Source organism: Macaca nemestrina, chromosome 2, assembly GCF_043159975.1.
Source record: "Macaca nemestrina isolate mMacNem1 chromosome 2, mMacNem.hap1, whole genome shotgun sequence".
NCBI lineage: Eukaryota > Metazoa > Chordata > Mammalia > Primates > Cercopithecidae > Macaca > Macaca nemestrina.
This window is the reverse complement of record NC_092126.1, coordinates 167,493,413-167,519,341: the sequence shown is the minus strand read 5'-3', so window position 1 is coordinate 167,519,341 and position 25,929 is coordinate 167,493,413. Positions and strand designations below refer to the sequence as shown.

The 25,929-nt window shown below is 37.1% G+C and overlaps 1 protein-coding gene and 1 long non-coding RNA gene across 3 annotated transcripts in view; both read right to left on the bottom strand.

Annotated features, from left to right (window-relative positions):
• Positions 1-25,929, bottom strand: part of LSAM (limbic system associated membrane protein) — a 656,583-nt gene that overhangs the window by 464,194 nt on the left and 166,460 nt on the right. The window lies entirely within an intron of this gene.
• The window catches only part of LOC139362057 (uncharacterized), a 116,492-nt gene continuing 92,420 nt past the window's right edge, over positions 1,858-25,929 (bottom strand). The window contains exon 2 of the long non-coding RNA XR_011620345.1: positions 1,858-25,929. This exon is cut by the window's right edge and continues 27,804 nt beyond it. This is a non-coding gene — a long non-coding RNA (uncharacterized lncRNA).

Below are 25,929 nucleotides of genomic sequence, written 5' to 3'. Positions count from 1 at the left end.
TATAGTAAGACCCTATCTCTAATGTGTGTGTGTGTGTGTGTGTGTGTGTGTGTGTGTGTGTGTGTGTGTGTATCAGACTATGGAAAAAGAGTAAACCCTTTAGTTTATTCCCTCATTTTGCAAATGTTACCTTGACCTGTCAAAAACTCAGGCAAAGGAGACAGGTAAGTGTTCTCCATCATGGCCAACCTGCTTAATTTCCGGGCCAGCCACTTTGGACCCCTTTGGCCTTCATCTCTCCCCTTTCCTTCCCCTGACTCACTGAGGTTTCTTAAGCAAGAAGCCAGGCCAGGGATGCCTGTGCACATATGTAGGCATGAGCACACCCATGTCTGTGTAGACTGATGTGTGAAAGGCTGGCATTTGGATATAATCCCTATCAGTTCCTTAAAATGGACTAAACTGCCGGGTGTGGTGGCTCACACCTGTAATTCCAGCACTTTGGGAGGCTGAGACGGGTGGATCACGAGGTCAGGAGATCGAGACCATCCGGCTAACATGGTGAAATCCTGTCTCTACTAAAAAATACAAAAAAAATTATCCAGCCATGGTGGCGTGCACCTGTAGTCCCAGCTACTCGAGAGGCTGAGGTAGGAGAATGGCGTGAACCCAGGAGGCGGAGCTTGCAGTGAGCCAAGATAGTGCCACTGCACTCTAGTCTGGGTGACAGAGTGAGACTCTGTCTCAAAAACAACAACAACAACAACAACAACAAACAAACAAGCAAAAAAAAAAAAAAAAAACAAAAAAAAAAACACCAAGGCCTTAACTTAAACACCACTTTTGATACTATGAGAGTGAAGGGAGAATCAGTATTCATCTAAATGTGTCCAAAATAATATCCCCTAATTTCAGAATTAACAGTTCACGCGAACTCTTTATCTGATATTCTTTTCACTTCCATGCCAAGATGACAAGACAAGTTTTCTGCCTTATCTTAGAAGCTAGTAGTTCTCAGAAGCTTTGGAAACTAGTAGAAGATTCTTTTTTTTCTTTTTCTTTTTTTTGAGATGGAGTCTCACTCTGTTACCCAGGGAGTGCAACGGCGTAATCTCAGCTCACTACAACCTCCGCCTCCTGGCTTCAGGGGATTCTCCTGCCTCAGCCTCCTGAGTAGCTGGGATTACAGGCGCATGCCACTACACCTTGCTAAGTTTTGTATTTTTAGTAGAGGGAGGCGGTTTCACCATGTTGGTCAGGCTGGTCTTGAACTCCTGACCTCATGATCTGCCTGCCTCAGCCTCCCAAAGTGCGGGGATTACAGGCATGAATCACCATGACTGGCCAGAAGATTCTTTAATACATAGTCTTCTGGGTACCATATACCCAAGAGAGTCCTGAAAAATTAGTATTTTCAGCAAAATCAATAATAGGCCCCATTAGATCATACTTAGCCACAGGTATGGGCCAGCACTACTCTTTAGCATATGTTTATTATTATTATTGTCTTAATTATTACCAATGACAATATCATACTGTCAAAAACTCTTGCCACTAAAATTCTAATTTAGAATTTACAAAGTGCTTCTAAGAGCATTATCTCACTTATTTTTCTCATGACCCATAGGATAGCCATTATTACAAATCTTATTTTATTAACAAAAGCTCGTAGATCTAGAAAGATGACTGACTTGCCTAGGATAACTTAGCTATTTCATAGTCATGTACAGAAAAATCCAGCTCTTCTTAACATTATGTCTTTTGTTGCCCCAGAATAATGAGTTGTGCCACATAGAATCATATTCGATGAAGTAAATAACAGAGTGCTTGACAACAAAACTCATACTATATTTCTTCCCTAATTTTAGTTTAAATAGATATAATCGTGGTGTTGTTATCTTTCCTACATGTACTTGCTTCAAGTAAGGTAACATTTTTTTTTTTTTTTTTTTTTTTTGCTGCCTGAAATATAATGTCAAATACAGAGTTCCAGGAGCTTGGGGACTTTCTATGTACTCTAAAAGAACACATTCTACTCCTCACTATGCATTTGACAACATCTCCTTTATTAAAGAGGTGCCTCCTTTATCCTGACTTTCATTCACTTTCAATTCATCCATCCCTACAAAATATCCAAGAAGGAACCATTTCTGTATAGAAATTAAACACAAATTAGCATCAATACTGGAACATCTATTTTCTACCTCCATAGATGTCTAGGTTGTGATTTAAACAAAACAAAACAAAAAAAGCAAAAATGTCAGGCCTGGTGGCTTACGCCTGTAATCCCAGCACTTAGGGAGGCTGACATGGGTGGATCACTCGAGCTCGAGTTTGAGACCAGCCTGGGCAAGATGGCAAAACCTTGTATCTACAAAAAAAAAAAAAAAAAAAATACAAATATCAGCTGGGTATGGTGGCATGCACCTCTAGTCCCAGTGCCTTAAGAGGCTGAGGTAGGGGATCACTTGGGCCTGGGAGGTGGAGGCTGCAGTAAGCAGAGATCGTGCCACTGCACTCCAGCCTGGGTGACAGGGTAAGACTCTGTCTCAAAAGAAAAGGGAGTATTGAGGGAAACAAAAGAAAGCTATAAAAGAAAAGGGAAAATAAACTCATTGCTTAATGTGTGTATATCTGTCTTAGCAGCAGGACAAACTTTCTGCAAAGAATGGATGACCTTAGCTGGAATCCACTGAACGGACAGAAGGTTAACTGTCCATGTGCCCACTGTGTTGTCATTAGTTCACTACCCTCTTTGCTAAAATATGCTGCCTCCTTCATAAGATACGTGGTTTCAAGCAACAGTTTCCCTTTTTACAAAACGTGTCCCTGCCATTTGGACAGATTAGTTAAAACAATAAACTGTTGAATAAATTGTTGTTAATTTAAGGTTGAAACGTCTGATTAAACATCAATTTAACTTATGATTTCTCTGATGAAATCCTCACTGGCATTCTAATCTGAAATCTGGAATTCCTAATTCAGCCACAAAATTTGGTGGTGTTTTTTGGAGGAGGCCATGGTCAGTACAAAAGGTAGAGATAGAAAACAGGCAGAAAATACCTCAATACCAAGAACACCTTTCTAACAGAAGTTGTTCATGGGAGCAAAAGCCACCCAGCAAATGCTTTACCCACAAGGTTAATCACAAGCAGGTGCATTCATTAGCAAAGGATGGGTCAGGAATACAGATATAGACAGGTGAGATAAGATAGTACAGACCCAGAGGGTCATTCCTTTTATGTCAAGACTACAGAGGGCAGCTCCTTTAAAGAAACTAAATGAAGCTGGGCAAAATGTTACAGCAAGAATAGATAACTGACCCATTCCTCAGGAGGGATTACTGCAAGGAGTGGGAGCTTAGGCTGAAAGACATTTAAGAACAATTCCAGTGATTAGATTCTATTAAGGATTTCAATTTGCAAATATTTTAATTTTATCTTATGAGAAACTTGTTTTTCTTACACAAGCCAAAATTCAGTAATGTAGCACTTAAATCATGTTGTACCTTTAAATTTAAATAGATGGTAAATAGAATTATTTGTTAAGCCTTAAGTCCTAAAAGCTGAAAAACTCATTCTGCTTCTCATACATTTGACCAATAGTGACAAATCACCAGCTGTAGGCAGCCCAAGAGGCCAATGTTTATTAAATGTCTCACTCGACCCCAAATCTCATGAATTGTTTAACATACAAGACAGACAAAAAGCCAGTATTTCTCCTTGTGTCAGCTCTCGTTAGGAGAGTCTCTGCTTTTCTCACTGCTGGCTAGAAACAACATTAACATTCATTGTTCTTAAACACATGGGAGACCTGGGGGTCTCTGTATACACAGCTTATCCTTTGCCACATGTGTGCAAATGTGAACCTCGTCCATAAGCATAAAGAAGCAAATGTTAAGGCCACATTAATGGTACCCACTTAGGAGGGCAGGGCAGTTGGCAGTGTGTGCTGTCACCACGGGGGGCAATTGAAATGTGCTGGAGAAAGAACTCAGTAATCTCACACCAAAAAGAAAACCTCATGAAATCAATTGTGTAGACAAAGTGAGACTTTTCAAGCCATCCATTTAAAGGCAGTCATAATAGAATTGGCTTTAGGTGGCCAGTGACCTGCAAGACAGATGCTTATCCAATCTTTGAAGTAGCTAAAGAATTTTGTCATTGCTTTTTTCTCATGCTGCCTTTCTCAATAATGTATGAAAAAAAAAAATAGAAGGAGCACTATCAGCGTGATGATGGGTGGTTCATTTGGAAAATCTCTAGAGGCTCTTGTAATCTTATGAATTCCTGTGATTCTAAGTGACTAAACATTTTTAATGAATAACAATTTTCTCAGCGAAGTAAATATTTCAGCATTATGAATGTGAATAACTCGAGGAAAACCTTACTGCACTAAATGTCTACTTAACAGGCATTCAGCTCTACCATTTCTGTTAATAGTGTGGTTTCAGCTAGCCCCACAAATGTCATTATGAATTTAAACTTAAGGGATGTTTTCTGCTTTGCACCAGCCTCCAGAAAGGCCAACTCTGACACCCGTGGTCAAGGATTGGGGGCACACTATACTGAACTGGAGGCATAAGTACTGATCAACAAAGAGAGAGACTTATTTGGTTTACAATAACCTGACCATCTTAAGAAAGCGGCTTTAAATATTGAATCAGTCCAGCCCTTTCTGGACTTCTTGAATCAATACGACATTCAACGAAACCAGCAGTTCCAAAACTGTTCTAGCCTTGGATTGTTATCAGAACTATGAAGCACAGCACATGGCCCCACCCTTTCCCCTCTCTCGTCATAAAGAGAGAGTTAGGAGTTTTCTTGATATATTACTATTGCAAAGGGGTATAAGAAATGAATGCAGTCTGCAACTTCAATAAATATAGAAAATAAATACAGAAAAAAACCCTCCTCACCATTTGCACATACCAACCAATGTGATTTGTAGTAATCAGTTGTCACCCATGGAAATACAGAAAGTAAGAGGTGATATTTTCCATTAGCCACATCCAAACCCCTAACAAAGAGTTCCTGTGGTGGTGGTTATAAACATCAGCTAACCTCCCTAGAGAGACACATCTTTTCTAGAGCATTACATATAAGTGATTCATATAACATATTTTTATTACTATTATTTGTTTTTTATCTTTTACGTATCTTTGCAGATGGTAATTCACAGCAACCCAAAATAAGACTACAAAGGCAACAGAAAAGAGCACTCCATAATGTTAAGCATAATAAACCTTAAGAATTTTCTCACTTGTTCACAAAGCTGGAGCTAGGCTACAAGAGGGCCTGTGGAGCTTCCTTTTCTAGGCGTGAACATTTCTCATTTGTTTAACATTGTGAATCAGCAGTTATTGTGCTTCAGTGAACCCAGAAGTTTTAAAGCAGGAAGAAAGTAAATTAATAAATCCGGCAAAGTTTAAAACTTAAGAAGGAAAGACAGTGGCAGGAAAACAGAGTAGAATGGTATGAATCAAGTTGCTGTAAGGGGCAGGATGATAGCTCTCTATTCAAAGGGGCCAACCTAGCTCATTCTCATTTCCCAATAACCATAGCATTTTATGAACTGCATATGCATTTTCAGACCATCAAGTTCTTCCCAATTTAAATACCATGTGCTTCTTCACATGATTTCCTTTCCCTGCAGTTCCATGATGGTCTTTTATCTTCTAACATCCAGTCGCACTGACTGCATATCCTTCATAGAGGATGCTTAATTTGATAACTTATGGAGTAATTTAACTTTTAATATGCCTTAAATATATGTGGAATACTCTCTAAAGACAGGGACCATCATGTGGTATCCCAAACTTCTTATACCATCCAACACAGAGAAGGAGGTAAAAAATTATCTGTTGATTAAAAAAAGCTTCTGTATCCATCTTGTAACTATCAGTCTGTCCACAAATTAGAGCTTTATTAAATAGTCCATGTATTGATTCATGCAACATACAGATTTACATACAATTTCACTCACCACTGCCTAATTGCTTTTCAAAAAAGAAATATGATGTAATGTGGCCATGCCAAAGATGGAAAGTGAAGAGATTATTAAAGAGAAAACAATAAAGAAAGAGGAGGGGGTGATAGAGGGAGAAAGAGAAAGGGAAAAGGAAGAAGGGAGAAGGAGGAGGAGGAAAAGAGGAAGACCCAATGTGCCACAATAAAGATGGCTGTTAAGGTGGTTTCTGCCGTATGTGCCTCTCATGAGTAAACAAAACCAATTCCCTCTATTACCGTTTTGTTTCAGTAAGGTTATAGCACAGTTCTGCTAGAACTCAAGTTTAAAAGTGAGGGCCCCTGACATCATCAGAACTGGAAAAAGCCAACTTTCGCCCATGGCTTGATCCGAGCTTCTGACAACCATCTGTTAAGCTATTTGACTTTACAGTTTTAACTTTTTGGAAGATGCACCAATGGTTGACACTATTTCCCAGAATCTCAGATTGTTCAACAACGTCTTTTTCCACAAACCTCCCTGGATACAAACTCATAATTTTGCCAAGAATTTTAAATTTTGCACTGAATGTTGTGCAATCTCTCAGAATTATTCTATTTCCTTGGAATTGATTTCTGATAGAAAATTAACCCCTAAGGTACTTAAAGATTAAAGGGACACTTTTCACCAATTACTGAGGTTGGATGTTAGGAAAGCATCTTTCTCTTTTGCTCTTTGGTCTTAATATATCTTTATACAGTACTTCTACCCGAGACGTGAAACTGCATTTTCTTTACATTTCCTTCTCATTTCAAAGAAGAGCTCTATTCTACAGTTTTGTAGACAAGGCCCTCCTCTTCTTGATCCACCCATCACCATCAGTAGTGATGTTTGTTTTAATAACATGCTTATGTATTGACATGAGAATTACTGAATCAAAAAAGAACTCAACAACCGAGTGCACTACTAACTAAAGAAGAAATTCCAAAAGGGCAGTTATGTTTTATCAAGTAAGTGAAGGAGAGGAATGTTGGCCAGAGAGCTACAAAATCATACAAGAGAAAGAACATGCTACTTTAAACATGAATTTGTTGACAAGTTTGCTACAGCTTAAAAGTCTTTGGTTAGAGCAGACACAGTGCAGGAGTCCACAAACTAGAACAGTTTGATTATGTGCCCGAAGTCTTTTTCAACAGTCATTCTGAAATGTGTATTTATAGACAAAGAGAACCATAAAAATTGCATATGGTCTTCTGACCGCTGGAGCACTTAACTTTAACTGGAGAAGTGAAGTGGAAGCCAATTTAATCTTTTTCCCCTCTTATTTTTAATACTTTGGTGGCACATTATTACACCTACCATTACAATTTGCTACTCTTAAGTTAAATCCCTGAAGGCCAGGCACTGAGAAACCTAAAACCAGATGCTGGTGAATATAAGGAGGGGAAGGGTTAAGCTTCCATGACAACTAAGCAAGAAATCCCTGGAGAAATCCAAATCAGCTTTGGCTATAGGGGGAAAAAAGTATGCTTCCAGGAAAAACAAAAACATGTTATTAACCCATCCTAGAGGCAAAAACTACACTTTAGTAGGAGGTACTGCTATCTGAGAGGTTTGTTTATTTATTTTTTTGGTGACATATTGAGTAATAATGGAAATAGTCAGACACTAGTGGATTGTATATATTTGGCCATTTTCCTTCTTTTTGGGTTTTCCTTTTCCTTGCTGGACCTTCCTTGTTTATCCGATCTAATGCAATAAAATGCGTAATTAATTTCTAAACGCTTCCATTGAGCAGTGCAATTTGTCAAGTCGAGTTGTTAATAGAATTAAGCTTTTTATCAGCGATTAGCAAAAGAAGGTTAAAAAAAATTAATTACGAAATTGTATGCCTCCCTGGTTCAAAGCCAGGTTTTGGATTAAATGTTCGATAAAGGTTTCCTGACACGTTATAAAACATTTAGCAAAAGCTGCTTTCCCCTAGTGCATTTAAAACCTGTCTCTGAGCAAAACCAACCAGCAAAGCAAGAGCATTTGCGCAGACCTCAGTAGTGCACACAAGCGTGGAAAGATATAATACCACTTTTACAAAATACTGAAGAAAACACTGGTTTTCCTCCCCCTACTCAGGAAAAGGGACAAGCCGTGACCTCGCAAATGTTTTTCATCTTTAACTTTTGATAGTGTGGTTTGCAGCTTGAGTAAAATTGAAGAACTGGTTGAAAGAAGTAATAAAACAGTCCATTGATGTCATAATTAATATATAACATGCCTTTATCTGTAATTATATACAACATATCCTCAAAGGCTAGTATGTAAAGGATAGAAAGTAAAGAGTTGAAAGCCTGCTCGAAATATCTGATCTTCTCTAAATTGCTGTTAAAATTTATGCATTTCTCCTGTACTTGGTCCTCTCTTTTCTTTCTCTTTTGTGTGTGTTAGTCTCACCTCACTTTTCTGTGAGCGGAGTCATTCAATTCATTTCATCCTATCACTGTCTCCACTCCAAGTGAGGAGGAGAGAGATAGGATGAATCTGACGAATCAGACCCTGACATCTATCCACTGAGTCACATGTCATGAGTGTCAAAAGCTATTGTTCCACAGTCATAGAAATCAAGTCCTATTTTACCTTTCTTTCAACTGCTGCACTCAGGCACAGCAAGCAGTATTTCTCTGCTTTCACGTCCGGGGCTTCTATGCTTATGCTATCTGCTTCCAAACCCTATGTTGGAGGCACTTCTGGGCAAGACCCTGAGAGTGGTTTTCATGGGAAGGTGTGTGCTCTTCAAAGGAGGTACATAATCTGTGGCTGTCAAATTCTAAATTTAGAATGGGAGGTCAGAGGATGCCCTTCAGCCTTAGATCTAGGTCGTGTTCACTAAACTCCCTTTTAGCAGGGACCCAAGCATTATAGTTACAGGGAAATTTTACTGACTAATGTAACTGGTAACACATTTACAAATGGAGTATGCCCAATCTGTGCATGTATACTCCATCCCTCAGAAGGCTGGGAGGTGAAGATATGAATAATAAGTCACTCACTCACTATGCAAAACGTTCTTTTTTCTATTAAGCAGGGTTACTCTTTTCTTCTGTTTTTCTTAGTCCTTTTTCTTTCCTTTTTTTCTCTTCTGTCTTTTCTGCTTTCCAACATTCTTTGGATAGTTTTCTTGAGAAGTCATACAAGATTCAATTTGTAAGAAGTATTCAAAGAATGGTGCAGTGTGAGTTTTACGAAACAAATTTGGATTATAGGAAACAATGTTATTGTACTTTCTGATATCATATTAATTTTTTTCTGAATATTTGCTGCTAATGATAAAATAAACAACAAAGCAGATAGAAAAAACAGAGTCAGCTTAGAAATCTGGTAGAGAATTATAATGAGCAATGTAATTTTTTTCTGGTTGCTTGAATTTAAGCTCTGTGACCTCCACGGAAATTTCTAGTCTTGCTTATTCCTGTAACCTCATTACCTACAGAACTGCTGATACATGGTGGGTATTCTATAAATACTAGTTAAATCAGTGAATGGTTAAGTGAATGTTATTCTTTGTGTCATTTTTCCTTGTTGCACTTGCCTTATTGAAATTTTAAAAAGGAAGTATTCTCTCTTTCCTCAGTAAACATGGAAATATACTTTGACTTTCCTTAATGACTCAGAATTTTTCAGTGCCTCATTAAGTATGAGTAATATTAATTAACACTACAAAATTAATAACCAGGCAATTATCAGGTAAAATAGGAGGAATTAAAACTGATCCTCATTGACCTTAGCTTGTCACCCTTTTTACTTTTGACTGGTTCTTTGATTTCAGCTTGTTTTCTTGTTCTTTATCTCATTCTCATAAAGGAAAGAAGAATGTGCAATTCTTTGGCCTTCTAAACTAAATTTAACACCATTGCCTTTCTACAAATTTGATGAATGAATCTGAGGATTAATCCATCTTCTCCCAAATTATTTTCCAACCCACATTATCATCTTTTTTCACCATTTATATCAGTCTCCTTTGAATTCTCAATAACTTTCAAAATATGTTTTATTATCTGAGTATTACCAACAACTTATTTAAATATGGAAGTTTCATTTAACTCTTTTGTATCTCTTTTTAAATCAGTTAATAATTTCCTCCATTTTAAAAATTAATGCTAGGCTAGTATATTTAAAACCCATAATCTTTAAAGTGGTAAACACAATGTCAGGGATACATTTTTCTAAGCATTTTTAAAATAAAATTTTAACAGAATTCTAAAAAAAATAGTATTTAAAAAAATCATCCTTTATAATTGTGTACTATAATCAGGTGACAGAAATTTCTTTTAAGGAAATGTATCATATTCTAAGTAACAGTGAGGTCCACAGTTTGAATCAATGAAGCAATAGTGGGAAACAGGAAAATTATTTTCAAAATCATGTGTTTGCCCTGCTTCCTAAAGGTGAACACAACACTTGTGTAACAGTAAAACAGAGTTGTTACTTTCAGGTAGGCACATACTTCTAAAGTGACCTCTTATTATATGTATAATCATACGAGACTGCTCAATTAAAAAGATAGAGGAGAGTGACAACTATGCATAAGCTTGTACCTTCTTATCAAAAGGTTTATGTGTAACATTTGAAAACTATTGGGGAGACATCTTTCATCATTAAAAATATGTTTTTAAAAGAACTCCTACACATAAACTGTCCTTGTTTCACCAAATCTGTAGACATTGGGATTTAGCTTGACCCTACTCAAGGATTGTCTTTTTATTAAATCAGAACATATCAGTTCACTGCTGGTGTTAACGCTGTTCAACATATTCCGTAATTAGAACAAGAGAAATTCTACAAAATTGTTCAGTGGCTCTGCAGTCAGCTGTTAGATTTTCACAACCATACATTTAGCAATTCGATAACATGTCAGACTTAAAATGCCAAACTGATCTTACCAACAGTGCACATGCCTCAATCAATTGCATTTACTCAAAAACCTTTTTTCGCTTATTTATGAGACACTGGCCCAGAGACAGGAGTTAAAAACACATATAAAATATGGTTGTTTGTTCTAACATTGCTCTAGAGGTATAAGACAGTATTCAATGGCTGTACTTTGTTCATAAACGGTGAAGAATTTAGACTGGTTCATTTTCAATCTTGACAGTCTACAAGATAAACTAAAATTGGAAAATTTCACCAAGGCTTACTTCTTATGCCCATTTTTAAAAATAATTATATGTGTTTGTGTTATCATATTTTAAGACTTATTTCATTTTGCTGGATTACTTCTCTTTCACAACCAGAAGGCAATATAATAATGATGTGCAGGAAAGCAGTTTTAACTTAGAAAGCACTAAATAAATGTGTGATATGTGTAACTGTGGTGCTGGTGGTGTTGCTATGCAATCATTTGGTAAAGTTGTTTGCAAAAATATGTTTATTTCCTGTTGGTTAAGTGTACAAGTGACTGGATAATACTTTTGATAACAAAAATTCTCAACTAAAAACAAACAAACAAACAAACAAACAAAAAAACCCAGAGTGCTTGGGTCTTCTCCTTCTTGGTTCCCTGCCTTTAAAACAGCTGTCTTTATACTCTGCGGCAGCATCACAGCTTGCTTTCTCCTCATTTTTCTCATTTTACCTCATCTCAAAATACTACTTCTATCCATCTTCCAGATTCTCTTCTTTTCTTTTTTCTACAGTCTTTCTTCTCAATATTCCCCCTGCAATTTCCCAGGTATGTTCCTTGGAGAAGTTACATTTCCAAGATTCGGTATTTACCTCATATATACGGCTAAATCTTTCATTTACATTCAGAAGATGGTTTCCTGTGATTGTCTTTTTCTAAGGAAAGGAATGCTAAACTTTCCCTCCTTCTAATCATTTCAATAAGGATCTTTCTTTACATTTGTATAGTAAATTTAACTTTCCAAAGGGCTTAAACCAACACACTTGATCTCACTTGATATTTACAGACACTGCCTAGTGGTAGGTAGAATCTTTAATCTCCAGGACTCTCCCTTCTCTCCAGTAATAAACAGATTTATTAAAATAATAATAATTGGTCACATGACCTCATATACACATTTTTTAATTTTTTCAAATAATATATAAATAATTATGAACTGCTACATCAACTTACTATAAACTGTACTAATATATTATGAATGCAAAATATATAAAAATACGAATAAAAATGAGTGAGATAAAAAATACACAGGGTTTCTAATAATTTCTTCAAGTTCTCAGTTCATAATCTTGGTATCCTCTTTGAAACCACTGCATGATCTTCTAGGGCTTTTTGCACTTGGACACCTTCTAAGAGCGCTGGTGACCTGGAGGAGGTTGAGGGAGAGAGCTAGGAAAGGAATTCTTTCCTGCTACACCAGCATAATTTCCAGGTTTCTAACTCTGGCTCCCTTTTCCTTGGCCTGAGTCCTCAACCTACATGAGGCTTAGAGGGGAGAAAGCCAATTAGTGTGTATCTGTGCCTTGAGGATAAAGAATGAGAACCTAAGCCTAAGGCCTAAAGTCCAAGAAATCATTTCCTTTGGGAGATTTAGACTTCAGCTAAGTGCTTTTCCTTGAGTGTTTGTTGATGAGGTAGAGGTGGAGGCAGAGATAGAACATCACCTGGGAAAGGATGCAGCTGATTAACATTCTGGGCATGTAAAACAGTTTGTGCACAATTAACTTTTCTAAAATATATCCTTAGCTTTCAAATTATATTTTGCAAAGTGTAATTCTATCCTATTACCCTTAGCCACATGCACCTTGGTATCATAGTACTGGAAATTATTCCTTTGCCTCCTTAGTGTTTACAACTTTCTGATATAGCACTTGTAGATAGTGATCATGCATATTCCTTCCTAGTTATCACAGTAAAACTAGGGCTATTTTATTTTTTCTAATCTTTCTGCATGCACCCTAAAGTTCTTCAATCATTTTTGTTGTTGGTTTCTTCTTTCATTTTCAGTTATCAGCATCTTTCTGATCCTGGGGCATTCAAACCTAGAAGGGGGATGCCAGATAGCAGCTCACTTTACCTTATAAATAGGAGCTATAGGGTACAGCTTTCCTGTTGCATAATAACATGTGTCTGTTTACGAGGCCAGTGCTCTTATGCATTTTTATTATCTTGGCATCACATTGAATTATCAGCATGTCACCTCACTATTTAGAAAGCTATCATCTGATGCTGTCTTCTTCATAGCATCCTTCCACTTTGGCTCCATCTTTCTCATACCTTTGAATTCCATTTTCTTTTTCAGTTTTACTTTGTTGAAAGTTATCTGTATTTTAAACAATTTTCTGATTTAAAAACAATTATTTATCCAGGAAATTAGCACAGTGTCCTGCATCCCATCTTTCTGAAGACTTAATTCTTCAAAAAATTCTTAGCCAACTAAAAACAGATTCACAAAATGTGGCTGATCTTGGAAATCTTTCCAAAATGCTCTTAGATCATTCTCTTTTTCACTTGAATGTGTGTTATTCTCTATGTGACAGGTGTGTGTGTGTGTTATTGATATGTTATACACGTATGTTATTACTATAATATATATAATATATTTATGCAATATATTAATAAAATATGAAATATGATAGAATATATAATTACATATATGTGTATATATATACCTGTATTCACATCTTTTTCTAAATTAAAGTAAGAGACCAGTTGAGCAAGTGTTTTTATACTTTATATGGCTGATCTCTATAGCACAAGAATAATTTAAGTATGTAATAATTAATAAATCACTTCCCTATTGATACTAATGGATCCCTTCTTTACCATTTTGTTATCATTTTTCCAACCCAAATTTGGATAGGAATATTCATCTTTTCTTTGCCATTTTAGGACCCTTTCACCTAAATGCAATGACTATTATATTAAAAAGAAAAAAGATTCCAGCCTCTCCTCCATTTCCTGTGTGAATGAAGTTAATAGTTACTATCTGTTGTGCCTGTTGCTGTTATTAACTTGGTGATATTGAATCTGGAATTTCATTTTAATTATCAAAGAACTGTAAATTGTGTAACAATAGATCCTAGACTGTGATGTGAGAACATTTTAGTCTTCTTGGGTGGTAAGGTTTCTAGGTATTATGGGATATATGACACAAATGCTAATAAATTTCTTCTCAGACTCCATATTGAAGTCTTAAATCCTCCCATAAATGCATCTTTTTCTTTTGATATTTTGCCCACTTTTGACTGTAAAAGATGCCCAAGCCCTGTCTGGGATTCTAGGCTTTTGGGCTGGAGGCATATGAGTCTATTCACTTGGGTGTTCTCTGTAGGCATCAGATAGGCAGCAAGCAGTTATGGGTGTACACAAAACCGAGTCTCTAAAACTCGGTTAGACTATTGTATCAGGAAAGCTATCACTGCACGGAAAAGAATGCAATACATTTCAGGTCATAAATCATTCAGCATATCTTGATAGGGGAGCAAGGAAAAAGTTGAAGAGGATATCATGTGCTTAAGAGGACAGACAGAAGGAGGGAAAGGACATTTACAAGGGAAACATGAAATCATTAAAACAAAAGCAAGCCACATAACTTTCAATTTTCTGCACTTGGAAAACTCTTGTTGGTTCCTCATGTGGAAGGGATTGAGGACTCCAGATACATTCATAGAAACTGTTTTCCTGAGTGCTCAGTGAGAAGAAGGCTAAAAAATCTTAATTTTTAGGCTCGTAAAGCAAAGCTTTTATTTATATGGGTTGAGCTCTGCCACTCTACCCACTTTCCCTGGGGAGGCCTGTCTGCTCCCTAATGGTCAAAGGCAAGATAACACTATAAAAGAGAAAGACAAAAAAATGTTAGCATGGGACCACTTGTTTAACTTATGAATAACAAACACAACAAAGAATGTAATCAGGACAAAAATAGGAAGGTGATCATAATGAACTATGTCTGCTCTCAATTGCAGGAACTGATTAACCTACCATAAAAAAGGATGGTGCTGGGCACTGTGGCTCATGCTTGTAATCCCAGCACTTTGGGAGGCCGAGGTGAGTGGATCACCTGAGGTTAGGAGTTGGAGATCAGCCTGGCCAACATGGTGAAACCCTGTTTCTACTAAAAATACAAAAATTAGCCAGGTGTGGCAGCACGTGCCTGTAATCCCAGCTACTCGGGAGGCCGAGGCACGAGAATGGCTTGAACCTGGGAGGCAGAGGTTGCAGTGAGCCAAGATCGCGCCACTTCACTCCAGCCTGGGTGACAGAGTGAGACTGTCTGAAAAAAAAAAAAGGATGGATATTTTTATAGTAACATATATGATAAGAAACTGTATATTGAATGATATGGTTAAATATTTTCAGCTTCACTCCCATAAAGCACATATCAAGATTATACCAATTTTTATATTGCATTTGATTAGAGTAAAATTTTATGTTTTTAAGTACCAATCTAGATAAATGACCTTGCGTTTGTAAGATAAGGCTGAGTCCAAACAATTAATGGTTATATCCACTAATATCACTTGTATTAATTTTCATAGAAAAATGTATTCTCTGTGTTGCATCCTTTGACTTCTAAAAATATATGGTAGCCTAGTTTTCAGGCCAAGAGTTTTGCTAAAAGTCTGAGGGAGTGATCCATGGCTTCTTTACTCAGAGGAGAAAGGTACACATGTAACTGCTTACAAGAATGGGAACTAAGTGTAGAGAAAAGTACAGAACATCTCCTAGAGGCTTCATCTGAAAATGATACTGTGCTACTTCTAAACAGGATGGCAACGAAACAAGTCTGCCTGCACTTGGTTGTTACCACAGGCCTGGCTTATTTAAGGGTTAAGGGAAGTATTACCTTTTAGTATTATGTTGTCTAGCAGTTCAGCAGGATCTAATTAGGTGTAGTAGCTCATCAAGTTAAAGACAGTATATTCTGCTATCTCCCTGGTCTCTTACTTAATCTCTAGGTAAACGCTAAAAATGTACTCTTATGAGATAAAGAGATAAAAAAGCTGTCCCTCTGTTCTTCTTCCAGATTACATTCTTAATCTGGACTTTATTTTGTTCCAAGTTGGAGGGTTGTCTGGAATTGCTTGACTGCCAATCTTGGGCAAAAAAGTAGCCTTATGATGTTTCCCATATGCTAGTAGGAGGTGGCGTCCAAGACATTGAGTCATGGCTTTAGAACAGCCTCATCAATTGCTGCAGTTTACCTTCTGAGGCCAGAGTCTCTGAGAGGCTCATGGGCTCTAAGGGGCATTGTTTAGTGTTTCTGCTTTACTGTGACTGTCAAAAAATAAGAGAGTTAAGGGATAGAGAGAGAAGAGAAGATGGTGGCAGTTTTGTTATTTGTTTTCTGTTTTTTTTTTTTTTTTTTTTTTGAGACACGGCTTTCATCTGTTGCCCAGGCTGGAGTACAGTGGCATAATCATGGCTCACTGAAGCCTCAAGCTCCCAAGCTCAAGCCATCCTCCCACCTTAGCCTTACCAGTAGCTGGGACTAATGGTGCATGCCATCTTGCCCAGCTATTTTTTAAATTTTGTTTTTTGTAGAGAAGAGATCTTGCTATGTTGCTCAGGCTGGTCTCGAAAAACTGAGTTTAAGCAATCCTCCCACCTTGGCCTCTCAAAGTGCTGGGGGGGAAAAGAAAAGTTTTCATAGAGGTCTGCTTACTCTCTAGCAGCACCTTCCTTCCCTGAAGTCTGTGGATGGAGCTGAATGTTCCAACCTTAGAATCATTTGGTTTTCCTGTGAGCAGCCCCATCCTGAGGCTCTCTAGAGCCTCCTGCCTAAGCTACCTCATTAGCATAAACTTAGGTATGATCAAAAGGGACATGTTATGAATAACAAAAGACATTCCAATTACCCAGCGATTTTGAAGGGTTTTAGGAACTCAGTGCCAGAAATGGGGACAAAGACCTAATATATTCTTCTTATGTCACAACATGAAAAAGCACATGCTGAAGAATACGAAGCTGTGGAATCTGCTCTTCCTGAGAAAGGGTCACTTAGAGAGAGGCTAAGGTTCATGTTGGAATTGTTTTTAATTGGGAGTTTGGCGCTTGTTGGAAGTAGATATGGTGTGTGAGAGACTGTGTTACTATTAAGCTCAATGTGGGACTGCATTTGGTGCGTTCTATCATAGCAGGTTTACATCTGTCCTTTTGACAATGTAGTAACTTTTCAAATCCACATCTTGACGATTCATAGCCTGCCATCTGCTCTCCTATTTGAAGAAACTCGATAGCATATACCCTGCCAGAATATGACTTCAGTTTATATGTCCTGCTACTCTGGCCATAAGAATCTAAATACTTGTTCAAGGATGATGAAGTTGTTGGGAAGGGCATTTCTTTCCCCAATGCCTTGTCTCACACTAATGGCATAACAGCAGTCCCAAGAGGTGGTATATCATCCTTCCCACCTGGGAAAAGAAATGATTAGATTGAACAGGGTAACAATTGTGGTCAATCTTTGGGACTCAAATACAGGCTTCCTGAAATGTTTCTGTGTTGAAATATCAAGATCCCATTAGGATTCTTCAGTCAACTTAGAATGATGGCAGTTGTCTTCCCCCAATCCTCTTGACCTGGACAAGTCCAATAATATCAGCTGTGCTCTCATCTCAAAACATAAGACAGAGTAACAAAAGACAGTCTTTGGATCTTATTCATTTGTGTTTATCTTTAGTTTAAAAAGTTGTATTTGTTGTTTTTGTTGTTGTTTTCCTTCAAATAACTATTAGCGAGAACAGGGGAGGAAAGATTTGTCTCTTGATTTTTTTTTTTTTTTTTTTTTAACAGAAGAGAAGTACTTTATTTTCTCCCCTTGAGAATTTGCTGACTATTTTGTCCCCAGGGTCACAATTACTTAAAACTTCATACTTAAGCTTTAACACCCCTTTCTGTTGCTAGCCCACCTCTTCCCTCCCTTTCTTCCCCACACAAGAGGAAACTGTAGAGAAATACTACTTAATTATCACACCACGTAACTAATTAAAAGCAAGATGCTTGTGTATGGTATGCTAATAAGCTATTAGAGATCTAGCATGCTTTAGTGACAAGACATGGGTTCCTATTCTACTCTTCACCTGGCTGTGGATTGCCAGTTGACAGTTAATGATGATGAGATGGGAATTTATTATGCTGCTTGCAAGCCAAGAACTTTGAGAGAGGGCAGAAAGGTCAAGTAACAGAATCACTCAGAGGAAACAACACTTGAGCTGAAACCAAGAGACAAAAGGAATGTATTTGATTTACAGGAGACCACAAAGAATATGGAATGCATAGCAGAAGGTGTTCAATAAATAGAGAACTTTTATTATTATTTCTGGTAGGCCCAGTGACGGGAGATGAGCATATTGGAAGAGAACCATTGATCAGCTACTTGTACGTATGCCTTATGTCCAGATTTGAGTATATTAGCTTAGAAGTCACCAAAGACAGCCTGAAAAGATTGGCATTTCATGCAGAAACAGAGGCAGGGGCAAGCACAGAAGCATATAGAGAGGTAAAAAAGATGATACAGGAAGAGAGGAAAAATGAAAAAGATTAGTTATATAATATATATGGTTAGTCTGTGAGAAAAAAGATTACAAAGAGTAAAGAGGAATGTTATTAAGAGGCAAAAACACAGCAACACTAATACTAACAATAATAATAGTGAACACTAACACTAACAATATTAATAACCAACATTTATTGGAGTGCTCCTTTTCTGCGTGGCAGGCACCTGTCAACTGCTTTGCACTTTACACGTGTCAACTCACTGACTCTTTATGACATCTCATCCTACAGGGCAATGTGATAAGATCAATGCAGGTATTTCTAACCTCTATCCCTAAACAGGGATTCAAAACTAAGATCTTGTGAAACAGAGCAAGAAAAGTAGACTCCCAATATGTACACTGAACTGGAAAGCAAGGCAGATGTTACATTTTTTTGAAGTTGGCCCCCTTTGCATCCAGAATATAAGAGGTGCTCATTTAACAGTAAATAAAAATGAACAATGGGATGTTAGAAATGTAAGTGAACTTTGAACAGATCCATTCCTTTTTGTGAAAAATAGTAGGGGCATCCAATAGCAGGACAAATGTTCTGATGCCATCCTCTGTTCGTCTGTTTTTGTTGTTTTTGTTTTTGTTTTTGTTTTTTGAGACGGAGTTTCGCCCTGTCGCCCAGGCTGGAGTGCAGTGGCCAGATCTCGGCTCACTGCAACCTCCGCCTCCCGGGTTCACGCCATTCTCCTGCCTCAGTCTCCCGAATACCTGGGACTGCAGGCGCCCGCCACCTCGCCTGGCTATTTTTGTTTGTTTGTTTTTTGTATATTTAGTAGAGACGGGGTTTCACCATGTTAGCCAGGATGGTCTCGACCTGCTGACCTCGTAATCCACCAGCCTCAGCCTCCCAAAGTGCTGGGATTACAGGTGTGAGCCACCGTGCCCGGCCTGTTCATCTGTTTTTTAGGCACATGAAGTTACTCTCGGCCTGCAGCAGAGACTGACAGTATTCTCCCCAATATTTCTTCTTCCCATCTGCCTCTGTAGGAGAACATATGTATTAATGGTTGAGCGATAAGCCAAGCTAAAATCCTCCAGTTTATAGTCTCCCTTGCCGATGCAATGGCCAATGAGATGTAAGTAAAAGTCAACGGAGAGAGTCTCAAGGGAGGTCCTGTGAAGAAGGAATGGTGTGTAATGACTGGAGCATCAAACTCTTCCTTGTACCAGCAGGGTGAAAGCAACACATTCAAGACGGCAAAATTAAATGATATGCCAGGGATATTCTGATATAATTTCTGCTCTGGACATCTCTTCTGGGCTATTTTACATTAAAGAAAAATAAAAACCCTAACTTGTTAAAGCCACTTTATTTGACCTTTCTGTAATAATCAACTAAATCTAATCATAACACATCCTTTTTCCAGTTTCTTTTTACTATGCCTAAACTATTAAGAGTGGCCATTAAAAAAAAAATGTGTGTGTAGTAGGTAAGACACAACCATTCCTTCTTACTTTGTTTATAAAGGGAAGTCTTTTTGATAAGTAGAGTAGTCATGTCCACCACGAATGCTCCTCTGCTTGGCCAATCCAAATGCCTCTTATTTGCTATAATGGAAATATAAGGCATAAATCCATACCCTATCCTTCATGTAAGGTATAATTTAATTTTTTTGTATCTTCTTTCTTTCTCAGCTGTATCTGAGGCGTGGACGGGGGATGGGGGAAGACAACCAGCTCTTTATATGCTGCTGTTTCCAGATGTGAATCTGGAGGCTCATGCCGCTTCTTTAATGTGCTTAGAGCACTGCAACTGGTGGGGATATGAGGAAGAACTATCACTTTTTGGTGAACTTGGCAAACATAGAGTCAGTCTCTCCCCTTTTGGTTAGACCTCAATAATTTCTGTGTGTTTTAAGATTTCCAAAGTGTTTTTCATTAAACAATTTTTTTCTATTTTTCTTTCATTTTTAAACAATTTTCTCTTATAATTTTAGATTATAAAGTATATAATTTGTTGCCCATTTGTTGCTTATAATTTGTTGCTCATTTTAAAAAATATTATTATTCTCTCGAAGGATGAAGGACAGGTTGGTAAGAGGGCAGGAATTTTCATGGAGAATAGAAATGGAACTAACTTTTTTGGGGATTTGAACAGTCGGTGAAATAGCAGTCCAACCAGATTAAAGAATCTGTGTAACATCATGTCACTCAGTGGGCCCAGGAGTCACGCTGACCCTGTTAGTGATCAAGTAATTATTTCTCTGGCAGGGCCTAGAGAAGCCCTTCTGTTGGGTGGTCCTGACAACTCAGAAAGCTGCTGTATAGAATAGTAGTCCACCCATTCCTTTTTCATCATCACCTCTGTTCATCCCCTCCCACACACCAAGCACAAAATGCTTTAATTACTCTCTCAATTACGCCTTCAAGGGAAAATGATGAAGAGATAAGTGAAGGAATTTAATAACAAGTGAGTTTGAATTTCGGCATTTTTATGTAGAAGCTGTGTGATAATAAGCAAGATTTGAAATGTCTGCAAGCCTGTTTCCTCATTTATATAATGCTAATGGCAATCTCTCTTATTACATGTTAAATAAAATATGCAACACACATATTATATACTCTGTTCACATTTACAATCTACCCTGCTTATGAAAACATTTAAGAGTGTACTCACAGTTGGATCTCTGGCATCCTACATATTGCCTGGTACACAATGCTCAATAAATATTTGCTCAGGTATGAATACTACATAACAATCTGTTGAATGAATGATGCTAAACCTAATGGCACTGCTGTGAGTGCTGGCTGCATTTTCTTTATGTAATTCTGTTCTATATTCAAGCTAATATTGGGCTTATTTCACTGTACAGCAGCCATGGAAATAAGTGACCATATAACTTATCCAAACCAGGACACTTCTGAGAGTGAAGAGGGGCACTATTAATAATTACTGTAGGACAACTGGTACAAATTTGGACTGTCCTGAGCAAATAGGGACATATATGTGATCACCTTACTAAAAGGCACATGGTTCTTTGCTTGATCGATTGATCAAGATCACAAATGAATATGTGCTTATGTACACACAGGTTCAATTATCTCACAGTTTAAACCAAAGAAACTGCCCAAACATTGTATAAGCATACCTTACATTGTACAACAAATTTGTTCCTAAACAACTGTGTTTACTGCATTTCTAATAAATGAATGTGTGTCTACATGCCCATGGGGGCATTCCATTTAAAGGATTCTTCAAGCTAAACCATTTTTAACATGACAAATTATTCTAGAATTCAAATCATCAACCCTACCTCCCACCTGCAATCCTGTTACTCAAATTACTTGCCTTATTCATAAAATAAAATATTATTTTCTTTGGCTTTATTTTGTGTTTTCCAAAGCAATATACATTTTTAGGTCAGATTTTTATATGAAACATGTCCTAATAAATATGTCATTGGTCAGTTAGTCACTGAGGACCCTTTTAGTCATAGAAAATTTTCACTGTGATGATAAACAGAAAAGATAAAAGACTGTTGCTGTACAATAGGAAAAGTCAATTCCCTTTCCAGTTAACACCCCATTTATCTGGATGACCACAGAGTTAACATCCTTCTGCCCAGTACAACTCAAGCAGGATTGTCTGGAATTCAGGTTGCAGTGTCAAATGGACCCTGAAGCTTCTTTACTTCATTTGAGAACAACTGTGATTGTTTTAGCAGTTGAGTTTACAGAATGACTTCAGTAATACTGAAGATGGGTCTGAGGCCATCAGCAGTAGCCTCGGCCCTTCAGCAACCAACAAGGACTAATAATAAAATGAAACATGGTTATGTTGATCTCAATTAGATCCAAGATAACGTGTTCCTAGAAACACCAGGGCCCTATAATTGCTGGAGCCTGGACAACTGTGACTTGCCCAGGGAGCTTTAATGTTTAATGTTGGAGGGTTCAGGAATCTTTCAGCTATAACTTTTCTAAGGGCTCCCTGTTTATCCTGTTCAAGCTGCAAACACAGAATGTCACTTTATAGAAAATGTTCAAGGTAAACCCACATTCTCCATACAAAACCCAATATTCCACTTGAATAATTATATACAATAAGCAGTAAAAACTACTGTAACTTTAGTCAGAAAATGCAGTTCAGGCTGTGTTAGTCACTAGTTCTGAGATCTCAACAAAGCTTGCTTACTTCTCCAGATTTCAATTACTTCATATGTAAAATTAAAGGATTGGAACAGATATACTACAGATTCTTTTCATAAGTAACATGCTAGAAGTGAGTCCTTAAATCTTTAAAAAGGTAGAAATATAGGGTTATGTAAATACACATCAGATAATGATGTTGCCATGGTTCTACTCTAAAGAGTTGATGGTCAAAGAAGGAAATTAATTCAAGACTTAAGACAATAAAAAACAGAATTCAGCTATTTCATATAAAACAGCTTATTTTTAGTATAAAAATACAAGGTATTATGCTACCATTACCATAATACATTTTTCAATTTAAAAATAACTGTCTAGTAAATAAGTTGATTGTACTCATTGGATTACTCTATCCACAGAACAGTAATGAAAGTCCAGCTTCTCTTGTAGACGAACTACAACTTGGCACACTATCCCTCAGCAAATTGTATTTTATGCTTTGTCTACAACGTAGATTATATTTCTGTGGTGTAAGATAGGAAGAGAGAAATAAGACTCCATGGAGTTAAATATCTTCCTTAAGATTGCTAAAACTTGACATAATACTCTCAGGTTCTATCACTCCCAGTTAGTTTCAAATTTTAAATTTCTTTGGGTGGAAGAATCAAAATAACAAAACTGGATTTTGTTAATAAGCAGTTGGGGCCACATGCTTTAGGAATATTGAACAAAAACGTTCTACTCTACTAATAGTAGAAAACAAATGGAAACTTTTTCCTTTAAACTTCCCTTCTTACACCACAGAAATATAACTGATTTTGTTGACATGCATAAAATGCAATGTGCTGAGGGATAGTGTGCCAATTTGTAGTCAGTCTAAAAGAGAAGCTGGACTTTCATTACTGTTTCGTGGGGAGAGTAATCCAATAATATGCAAATTTATTCTTGGGCTCCTTTCTGTTATAGAGAAGGATAGCTAGAAACTAAGAATAGAAGAAAGTAAAATGAAGTATTTTCCTATTTATTCTATCTGAAGTGAATACAAAAAAAATATGGGCTAGTATTCACTTGTGAAGGGAAAAATAAATTTAAAACCCAGTAATGAAACAGAGATTGGATTTTAGGAAAGCAAGTAGAATGATAGAAGAGATGGATGTAAAGATGGAAGGAATTCTCAAAGCCCTGTTTATCTCTTTGTCTTTGGAAGCATTGATCACCTATATGGCATATGTCTCACTAAATTACAGTTCCATAAACAAATATATATAATAAAAACAACACAGAAACTATGTATGTGTGAATAACACTTCTGCCCTGTGATGCATTTGTTTAAGAACATGGACTTATCCTGAGTCCCGTTTTATCATGGGACTGAGACAACTAATTCAATATTTGGAGAAAGGTAAAAATAACACTAGATAACAGAACGACTATAACACCAAGGCTCTGAGTTGGCATTCTGTCACTGGGCAAGATAAGTCTCATTGTTTGATAGAAAGGCCATCTTACTGCACTCATCGAAGCACTGTTCCCTAGTCAATCCTTTGATAATGGCTTGAGAAGTAGCAGTTCAATACAACTCCTCAAGTTGGTCATATCATGCCCACTGGCTAATAAGAAGATACAATTTCTCAATGAAGAATTAATCTAATTTGTCTTGACTATTTTTGAAGCAAAGGCCTTGAACTACACTGATGATTTATGTTGCCGTTAGCCATGGTGTTTTCTTGCCTTTGCTTTGTTTTTATTTAAAGACAGTAGGAATAAATATTCATCTCCTGGATGGTCCATTATTTTCTGCATGATATTGGACCCCACAGGTTCAGGACACGCAAATAATGTCCTCCTGTATGTGTAAGAATCTGTCCTAAATAAGTGACAGAAAAGACTATTCTATTCACGTTTTTAAAAAATAAAAATGAAATTTTGGTTTGCTATTTGATTCAAATGTCTTGGCTATAGTAAACTAATTTTTGTTGTTTAGTTTTCTGTTCTTTTATGAAAGGAGCATTTTGGGCATAAATAACCTTTCAGAGTCAGGTAAATTATTTCTGGGGTTTATGACATGCTAATATGTTCCCTTGGATTTCTTGAGTCCTTCTGGTGTTATTAAGTACTGTCATTCATTCTTTGAACACTATTCAGAATTGGTCACTCTTCACTCAAAGGTCATCAAAGCACTTAATAATTTCAGAAAGAGATAAGCAGGACAGAAGACCTTATCTGTATATCAAATGTGAGTTCATGTGTGACCTGCTACACCAGCCAAACTGCTGTCCCTATCAATTCTATCTCCACCTCATGTTATCCTTGACTGACACAGCACTGGATGAGAACTCCCACGGTTTCCCATTCTCATCCTGGCTTCCAACTTGATTCCCTGTGTAACCTCTGACCAGCCACACCCTACCTAGTTCTTTATTTTCTTCCCTCAAGTGGGAAACCTGCCTCCATCTTAACAGAAAACTGAGAGAAGTAGAATATTCATGTAAGAAGCATTTAAAGAGAGATCATCATTACACATCAGTTAATTCAAACATTCAATCCCAGAAATACTTCTGGGTTTGTAGTCTTAGTCCAAGAAAGATAAAGGAAATTAGACAACAAAATAATTATAACACCAAAACTTTGAGTTGGCATTAATGTTCTCTTGGAGTAATCTATTTTAGAATATGGAATTATGATGCTTAGTTTGAATTCATGCAATCCATAGTAGGAAGATGTTTGACCATGGGTTAGAGGAATAACCCCAAAGGACCACTAAGATAAAGAGAAAGATATATAGAGAGAGAGATATAGATATAGATAGATAGATATAATATTTTTATTTTGAATTATGTAATTACAGATTATATATATTTTATATATATCTTTCTCTTTCTCTTAGTGGTCGTCTGGGCTTATTCTTCTAATCCATGGTCAAACAGCTTCCTAGCATGCATTGGTAAAAGGTGTTTGCCCGTAGGTTAGAAGAATAACCCCAGAGGACCACTAAGATTCCTCCAAATTTAAGATTTTCCACTGCTTCCTATCTGTTATTTTCCATTTACAGCACTTCTTCTCTGTGTTCTCATTAAATGTTACCTCTTCATTATAAATCATTTCAGAGGAGTTTTCTGGCTTGTTCTCTCTCACATGTAGGTTACTATTTTCACAGTTAACATTCCCCCCCACCCCACCTTCTAACTGACTTTGAACTTCTCTCTGAGTTTCTATATGTGGTTCATATGTTAGGATTTGGCAGACATATAGTTTCTATTGCAACATGATTAAAAATAATTGTTATTCTGTTGTGCAGTTTGTCTTTTTGTTTTTTCATTATTATCTTCCTACTTCTGTCACTGGGATTTAGGTAATGGAAGAATAAGTAAATGACAGGAGCTCTCCAGAGTTGGGAATAGAAAAGAAACAATGTTCATAAAACTGTTCATTTTCTATGTATCAAAT